Below are 9,218 nucleotides of genomic sequence, written 5' to 3' on the forward strand. Positions count from 1 at the left end.
TAACGACGATGGTGAGGAGGATGATGATGACAATCCGGCGTTGGCTCAGAAACTGTGAAACAAAATCACACAATGTTGTGATAAAGTAACCTCTCAGTACGTTAATGCATGTGTATAGGTCCTGTTTGTGCATGTTTTGTATATTTCGCACCTGTGTGTAAAAAAAAAAAGTGAAAAAAAAAAGATTAATAAAATAAAGTATGTCTCTTATTCAGTTAATAAAACTGATTCACATGCACAGACATTCCCAAACAATCCTTGTCCACTCCCCTGCCCTGACGTCCACTCTCTCCCCTGTCTCTGGCCTCATCGTGGATGTTGCTGTTGGCATGGCCACACTGACAGAGCCACTTTAAACCAATATCAGATTTATTTAGACTATTTATTTATAACCTAACTGTATTTATTTATGCCTACGGCGATGTTCTGTGAGAGGCAATGAGTATATTTATTTCAAGTAGATTGTATTGAGAACAAAAAAATGTAGATTTTAACTCTTAGCGGCACAGAGCCTACCCTTTTCTTTTCATGAAACACAGAAATAACACATCTATTCCATTTCTGGCCGAGATGTGACCTTTTCATGGCAGTCATAACAGAAAAAACATTCAGTGTGGTTCACCTCATTTAGAAAGCTGAGAGCAGGTCAGATCTGAGCCACAAAGAGTCAAATCCTGATCTGCATGTCCTGTTTGTGTTTATTTACCTCCAAGAAAGATGTTTAATTCCTTTAATAACTGTGACAAACAGAGGGGATTGGGGTAAACTGGATGCGTTCTGTTTGTGTATGTGTGTGTACAGGATAACGGTTATTTCCTGGATATTTATAGTTTCAAGTTTTGGGATTAACAGCACAACCCCACCAACACATTTATTGGCTAAATAACACATCAGATTGCCTTGAAACCAGGAAGAAACATCCACTGATGATTCCTACTACATTTAAGTGTAGATAAGAGAAGAGAAGTATAGACTACTTCAAAGGTGAACAAGAAACTTATGTCACATATGTCATTTATCATTAGGGTATTTTCCACATTTCCACATTTCTAAAACTTCTGCTGTAATGAGACTTTTCTGAAATCAGACACTTGAGTTCAGTAAGTGAGCCTTTTCAGTATGCTGTTTTCAGCTGTGAGGAGAATATGCAAATATATGATAAACATATATGAACTAGAATCGATCAGGTGTGATTATTATAGACAGCAGAGGGCAGTCACTGACTGTACCACATATTGTATATCTCAGTGGAATATAGATAGATAGATAGACAGACAGACAGACAGACAGATATGAATAACTTTTTGTCCTTACATGTGTTTCCTCGTTAATTAACACAGCCCATCAAGCGGTCAATGGCCATATAAGGACAGAGCCTTTAGAGTCCATGAAGGACACTCGTAATTACACAAGCATTAAAGTGCGGTGTGTGAAGGAAAGGCAAAGAAAAGGGCAGCACGGCGGCTGATTTTTGGATACTGACTTTTATACATTATAGATATCACCATGAAACTTCCCAAGTTGATTACTAACATTGAGACAATGATTTTTGTATGACAAGGGAATGTTGGACCATTGGGACTGTTGCTAGCTGGTTAGCATGCTAACTTCAGTAGACATCTCTGCAACACAAAACATTGACGTCATAACATCACAACAGATATTTCTTCATTTTGTTGATGATTTTTGTGAATTTTAAAAAAGTTTCCAACTAAACTAATTCCTACATATCGCGTCTTTAAAGATATGTAGCGTAAAAAAACATCATTTTTAGCCTAAATCATAAGACACGACAGGTGAAAAGGGTGAATATAGATATTACCTTGAAACTTACCCAGTAGATTACTTTCATGAAGACATTTTTTTGTGTGTTTATTGTATACAAATGAAATACCTCGTTCAATATGCTCTAATATTGTATTGTATTTCTGGATGTTTTCTTTCCACCTTTCTGAAAGGAGCCATTTTACATAAGGAAAATCTTAAAATTGATCAGCGCATGAAAAAAACAAATCCTTTCACCTGTTGTGTCTCCCCTTAAAACTGTGATACCCACAACTGGGTTTGTTATTTTGTGTTAATTTGTTCACTGAGTCCAACTCATCATGAACCCACTGGCATTTAAAACATAAAAAAACAACAACTGTCAAGTCACATGGAGCTATATTTTCCACAGAGCGTCCAAATGAGTGTGAAGCCAGAACTGGCCGGAGGCTGGCACACCGCTGTATCCCTCCATGACAAATGTTGTTTAATTGCTCATGTGAGTCCCGGACTGGAAAGGTTTAAGAAGCCCAACGTTTTATGTTGTATGTGCTCATGCCTCACAACTAATCTCTCACAGCAAAATAATCATCCAGCTGATGAAAAAGGCTAATGAGAATAACATGCTCAGCTGAGGGTGAGGCATGAATAATGTGATTCATCTGCATTAACAAGACCAGTACAGCCATAGAACGTTAAGACCACTGAAGGAAATAAATGGATGTTTTCACAGTAACATCCCCTGATATTGTTCAGCTTACTGGAGCTAGTTCATCATCATTAACAGCGCTAACGAGTGTTATGAGCATTGCTCTGGGGAAATTGTGTGTTAAACCACTTGAGTCGTCTATTCAGAAACAAATGACAATGACAGTAATATATTCCAGTGTTTTAATGATGTATTGTTGAAGCTGGTTTTTGGGACGATGAATGTTGAGACCGAACATGCCCTGACCAAACTATTTAAAGCTACAGACTGTTCTTTTTTAAGCCAGACAACAAGACATTAGGATGTATCTGAATATCCACCATGAGGTTGGGTTCTGTGGTTTTCAGTGAAATGTCTGGACATTTTATTGGATGGATTACAATGAAGTTTCATGAAACATTCATGTCCGCTTCAGAATGAGCTGTGTTTACTTCGGTGAAACCTTAAAGAGTAAAGTCAGGCTGAGAAGCAGGGTTTTGCGATCGACAGTTGAAAGTTTCGAGCCTGTTTCACCTGTGACCACACAAGCATCACTGACAGGTGTGGTTGGGTGTGCTCAGAAGTGTCCTCTGTTGCACAGTGACCCAACCCTGTATCACGCCAATCCATGTAAAAGACCCACCTGTCAACCCTGTTGCTGTATATATAATAAACATGCAATGACTTTCATGTCAGGTGGTGGAGGTGAAGGTGGTTGTGTGGTGTTATCACAAGCGACAGGGCTGCCAAATGGGCAACCGCAGTTCGAGTCTGTGGGGATATCTCCAGCCATTTTCATGGGGTGATTGTTAATTAGATCTGGGGACATTTCCAGCTGTTTGTGTCGCGACCAAACCAGCTACTTTTCACAGAAAGTTGGACCATCTCCAGCCATGTTTGTGGCAACAAAATCGTATGTTTTAAAGGAGACCTTGAGACATTTCCAACCGTTTTTGTGGCAACCAAAACTGATATTTTAGGCCAAAAAAATGTTTCCTAACCCTAACCAAGTGTTTTTTGTGCATAAACCTAACCAGAGCATAAGCACAGTGTTGTCACAAGAAAGCAATAGAAAACAAATATAAAGTTGCAACATAGAGAAACATTAAGTTTTAACTGAACTGTGGTTTTGCAGAAATGTAATAATGTCTAACATTTATTCTCGCAGTTGGGTTTTAAGTTACTCTTTACATTTCCTCTTGTCACATAATCAGTTCAAACATTACTTTTATATATATGGCCTGAAAAATTAATTAGATACCATTCAGCCGCGGCTAAAGTTCACGTTTAGTGCTTATTAGCAAATATGAGCATGCTAATATGCTAAACTAAAATGAGTTTAGTGGAAAGCACCATGCTAAAACTGTTAGCACGGCTGTGGACTCTTGGTGATCGAGAGCTCAGTTCCTGCAGTAGAACAAAGACAGGTGAAAGAAACATTTATGCTTATATTCGGTATCCATTCTTTCTTATTTACTCGCAATTATATGTGTGTTATGTTGATAGTTTGGCCTGAACAATGGCCAGCAAAATCAGTTTTGTGTAACATGAGTACACCCAAATAAACTACTAATAACAACTGTTGGGGCTTGGTATGCTTAAAAAAAAAAATAAGTTGAACTTTTGATGTAATTTTTTCTTTTCATACGGACATTAATGTGTTTTTTTTTCATTCTCACTTCTTAAAAGCAGCACCGATGTAATACTGGAATACAGGTTTGTGCGGCTTCTGATTCGACTCTACACAGACGCTGCGATATCAATCTAATGCGTCACTGTTGCTCTCCTATTGTTGCTCTTCCTCCTCGAACATCAAAGACTGTGGTGATGCAATGACTGTAAAGTGATACTGCGAGGGGAGCAGAGGGCCCAGAGGCTGATCACAAATAACGCTGTCCAAATAAATTCCTGCAGCGTGGGAGTCCCGTTTGGGTGGTGGAATGAGTGTGTGTGAAACAGAAAAATATATAGAAAGGGAGAGAGACAGGATGGGGTAGATGGATACAGATCTCACGCTGTCCTGCATCAAATTATAGCTTCACAGAAAGCCCCTCAAGGCGTCCAGAACATTTTGTTGCTGCTGTGGCTCTAATTTTAGTGAACTTCAAATAAAAGTCCACAGGGGCCTTTACATGTACTCTACTTGCGTAACATGTTACATACATGGTCTTATATTTGTACATGCATGTTATGATTAGTTTCCTGGATGAAACGTGAGTGCAAGACCTGATTTTTATTTCCCTCTCTTTTAAAGACAATAAACTCCACTGCTGATGACAACTTACCTCTAGAGGAAAATTAGAGACTAGTCAAACCAGTAGACTAACTCCAGTTTGTGTGTCCTCATGTCCGTCCTCATCCGAAGACTCTTGATCAGTGTCCAACCAGGTGATGCTGGCTCTTCTCCAAGTCAGGATGCTACAACTTTTTTCAGTGACCTGCGCGCCCTCGTATCATCTCTGAACATCCACTGACGTCAGCTGCTCTTCTCTTCAGCATTTCAGTGAGAATTTCATTTCTCTTGTGTCAGATTCGTCTCTCCTCTCAGATTCTCCAGTCATGCCAGCCGTCAGTAGCAATCAACACACCTCTTCAGATCTGTGCATCAAGAGGCGTCTCTGTCAGTTCTGTCACTTTGTCAGCCCGTCTGCTGTTACTCAGCGTATTGTTTTCTCGCCCAGATCGCTCAAACATCCTCAGATCTCCCTGCTTCTTTCCATTGTTGTACATCTCACTCCTTTCAGTGTGTCTTTCTTCTTCTTCTCTCCCTCTGTTAGCATCATTGTGAGTCTCTCTCTCTATCTCTCTTCAGTGACTCTGTCTTTCTGCTTCCCTCCCTCTCACTCTAAATCTTCCCGCAGTTCAGTCTTCAGACAGGAAGTCTTAGTATGTGTTTACATTCTGCTGGGACACGGACATGCATGCCCATGTTCAGTATGCACACACACAAATGTTAGCGTGCACAGATGTATGCACACACCAGATATCTTCAGAAGCACATAGTAAATATGTGACAAACTGTTTGGGTCCATTAAGTCCTTTTTCAAACCATTAAGTATTGTCTAAGACTTAGACTAAAAGCATTACTGTAAAACACACTTGATGGAGCTCCTGCATGTTCTCTTTTTTACAGTGAAGCAATTTTTCATTCATATTCTTTCAACCTAGACAGATTCTTTTCAAGAAAGTTGAGGAAACTTAAGTCACTTTTATTTATATACCCCCAATTCTGCCCGCAAAAAAAGTTTAGCAGGAAAGACAAAGGTTAAAGTCCAGGAAACATACACTTAAATTCTGCCCTCTTACGAGGGTCTTTTGTGGAGCAGCGCAAGAACGTATATTCAAATGTGCGCTCTGTGACAGGAGAGTGTATAAATCTCTTAGAGTCTGTTAACGGGCTCAGCTCCTGACGGTGGAACTGGAGTCACAGTTATAGTAACGACTGTGAAACAATACTGAATGTGCAGTAGATTACAAGAGACATGACTGGGAAAAATATCGGTAACACTTTCGACGAAGCCAATGTCTGTAATGCATTATGATAATACATTTAATCAATCGATCAACCAATCAATCTTCATTTGCATAGTGTCAAATCACAACAAAAGTCATCTCATGGCACTCACGGGTCTTGATTAATTCATTTACAATGCTCCTATAACATTGTATTATCATAGTTATAGGCACTCATGAATACTCAGGATTCTTTATAACAATAATCATAAGTCATTATCACACCGTGTCTATAAAGTAAAGCTTAAATATTAGTATAATGTGTGTTAGTGACTGTTAAAAAAGTGATTTTACAGCATTTTGTGCTGTTCTTGCATTGACTCAATTTTTTTTTACTTCGCTTCAATAAGATGCAAAATGCTTAAGATTTCAAGTTCTTTCAATGGACTGAATTCCTGCATGAAGCATCCCTCCGCCCTCCTCCAAATCAAACCTTTGGCCTGCAGGCCCCACGTTGAGCAGCCCTGGTCTAGACAAACAAAAAGGACAATAAAACCTTGTTAACCTTGTTTTATTGGTGAGGTAAAAAGAGAAACAGAAATTGAGTTACACCCAATTTTAAAAACCCCACCATAACCACTATATTGTGTAGGAGTGATATATGGGATTGAACTGGAGGATGAGGATAGAAACCCCTCTGATTTGTGCCAGATTAAAAAAAAACAAAACACAAAAAACATGACACACCTCAATCACAAATCTGCAAAAAAAAAAAAAAAGATTTGTGATCAAATATGATTGTGATGCAACACCAGCGCCCTGTCATGTGTACTTCCACAGTGATGTATAAAAAATAAACTCAAAACACAAAATCTTGGATCCGAACAGATCTTTTCATCTCACTCTGCTGAACACAAACTACAAAACAAATCAGGCTTAACAAGTGATTTGATGTTCTTTTCATCCTGACACTTGTTTTTACCACAAGTGAAAAAAAGAAAGAAACCGAAAATACAATTTTAATGGGGGTAATCACTTCTATCAGGATGATTAAACTTGTATCATCCAGTTGAATTAAACATCCACTGTGTGTGCTGCACTGTATGAGGGGAAATAAGGGGAATGTAAGTTTAGAATATTGAAAATGTAGAGAAATAGTATGCCACGCTTGAGGTAATTTAGGTTGTGGATGTTATTGTGAGTGAAGACAAATGAGGGGAGAAGAAACACAGAAATATAAGATTAGGAAATGTGTTGACAAGCAAAGCATCAGGGTGAAAATGAGACATACTGTATTATTGTTTTGTGTTTCACCTAAATATATGAATACATACGTATATACACACACGCACGCCTTACTAAAAGTTATATTTGAATCAGTCTCTTTATGACGTGTCCCTGGACCTACGCTCCATCCATCTTGCAGAATGAGACAGGTTTGTGTCTCCCGGTTTCCTGTCGAGAGGATCATCATCACTCACAGCTTGTCAGCGTTCCTCGGAAAGATCCGGAATAACGGATGTCAGGAGAAGAGCCATGGATCAACCTGTTACTGGAGACGAGCACAAAGAGAAGGTGCAGGATGGGGACAGAAAGGAAAGAAGAGACAGAGAGAGAGGAGGGGGAGGGTGTGAAAGAAAGAAAGTTAGACGAAGCAAAAGCAAAGATGGGACGACGGAGACAGAGCGAGTACAGTATGTGTATGTCTGGATCATCATGTGTGTCTATAAATATAATAAGGTGCATCAATGTGTTACTCAGTCCAAGCAGGGGAACTGGAAGTCTTTGTTTATGTCAGGAACCGTCTGAATATTGATGATAGACGAGAGATGACCAGGTTTCCGCACTTTTCACTCCCCACCCTCGTCCTCTCATGGTTTATTTGTCAGGCATTAGACGGGGGATGGATGGAGGATTATGGCTGTCCTGCAGCAAAAGCTCACTGTTTGCCGCTGCTGGTGGTTGTTTTCTTCAGCATGAATGGAGTTATGAGAAATCCATTACTTGTAAAAAAAAAAGTAATTGCACATATCCAACTGAGACTTTAAAGGGTAACTCTGCCAAATTACATACTAAAGTGTGTTTACAGGTTGTTGGGAAAGATTACTGCATATGAAAAAGTGGCATAAAAGCCTTTTGTGGCTCCAGAGGAAGCTACATGTAATCTGATGAATTGCCTCCAGTGATGTCACTCAGTGGCTAAATTGCATTGTGGGTAAGGCAGGCACCAGCAGTAGCAGTGCTTCGAAGGTCTAAAGGATGCACAGGTAGTGTATTCTGTAGATTCATCCATCTTTTCACTGTGTGGCAACTTATTTCACAAGTGTTATACTGCTGAACTATCTTTTTTAAGGAGAGTCATCAACAGGGCAGTCCCTCACCCACATACTGTACAGGACAGAGCGGTTTGTGAATGAACTATGATGTGTGTTTTAATATATACACTGTAATTTATTACATTTTTCCCCAGAATTCCATGTTCTGAAGTCTGAAGTTAGGGATTCTAGATTAGATTATATGAATTCCGGGCAAGAACAGCTGCCACTGTATCAAACGGAGCTGTTGAAGGAAAAGCAACTCCCTGGATGTTGTAATATCGCAATCAGACTGTGAATAACTTTAATGTGAAATGTACTGTCAAAATATGTCTGTTGCTGTTTCAGTCTTTCTTATTTCAGGTCTTTACCTAATTTAAGAGTAATTTGCCAGTAAGCTGCAATTAATGCAAATTCCTTCCTAACTGGTTCCCTTCTGTCAACCCTCAACACTGATCCAGTGTCCTGCTGTATGTACACTACACTACTGTACACATCATTACTGTTACTATACATATACACATACACTATCTGCTGTTCAAATACAGGAACCTCTTGCTGTACGCTCAGAAGGAGTCCATACCTCAGTGCCTCCAAGCAATGACGCAGATCTACAAATCTGCTCTGATGTTGTTTTTCTGCTGTGTTTGCCCCTGAACCAGGTCAACACTCAGTTCTCGACTCTTCTCTTTGCTCCTTTACCAATGATGAAACGGCCCTTGAGCTCCAGTCAAAGCAACAAAGTCCCTCCCATCCCGAAATGCCGGTTGCACTCATTTGTTTTCCTCCAAAAATACCTCAGAGCCTAACTCCAAATCACGACTCATTTTTAATCTCCAGCATTTCTCTTCTTGTATGTCTTGTTCTGAGAACACATAACTTCTGTCAGTTTTGACACGGAAGATTACATTAACCATGTCCCTGTGGTGTTTCCAGACAGTTTTAATTATTGCACTAGTTTCAGTCACAGACATTTAACACACCGCAAGTTAAATTAC

Source organism: Pagrus major, chromosome 17 (genome assembly GCF_040436345.1).
Source record: "Pagrus major chromosome 17, Pma_NU_1.0".
Lineage (NCBI taxonomy): Eukaryota > Metazoa > Chordata > Actinopteri > Spariformes > Sparidae > Pagrus > Pagrus major.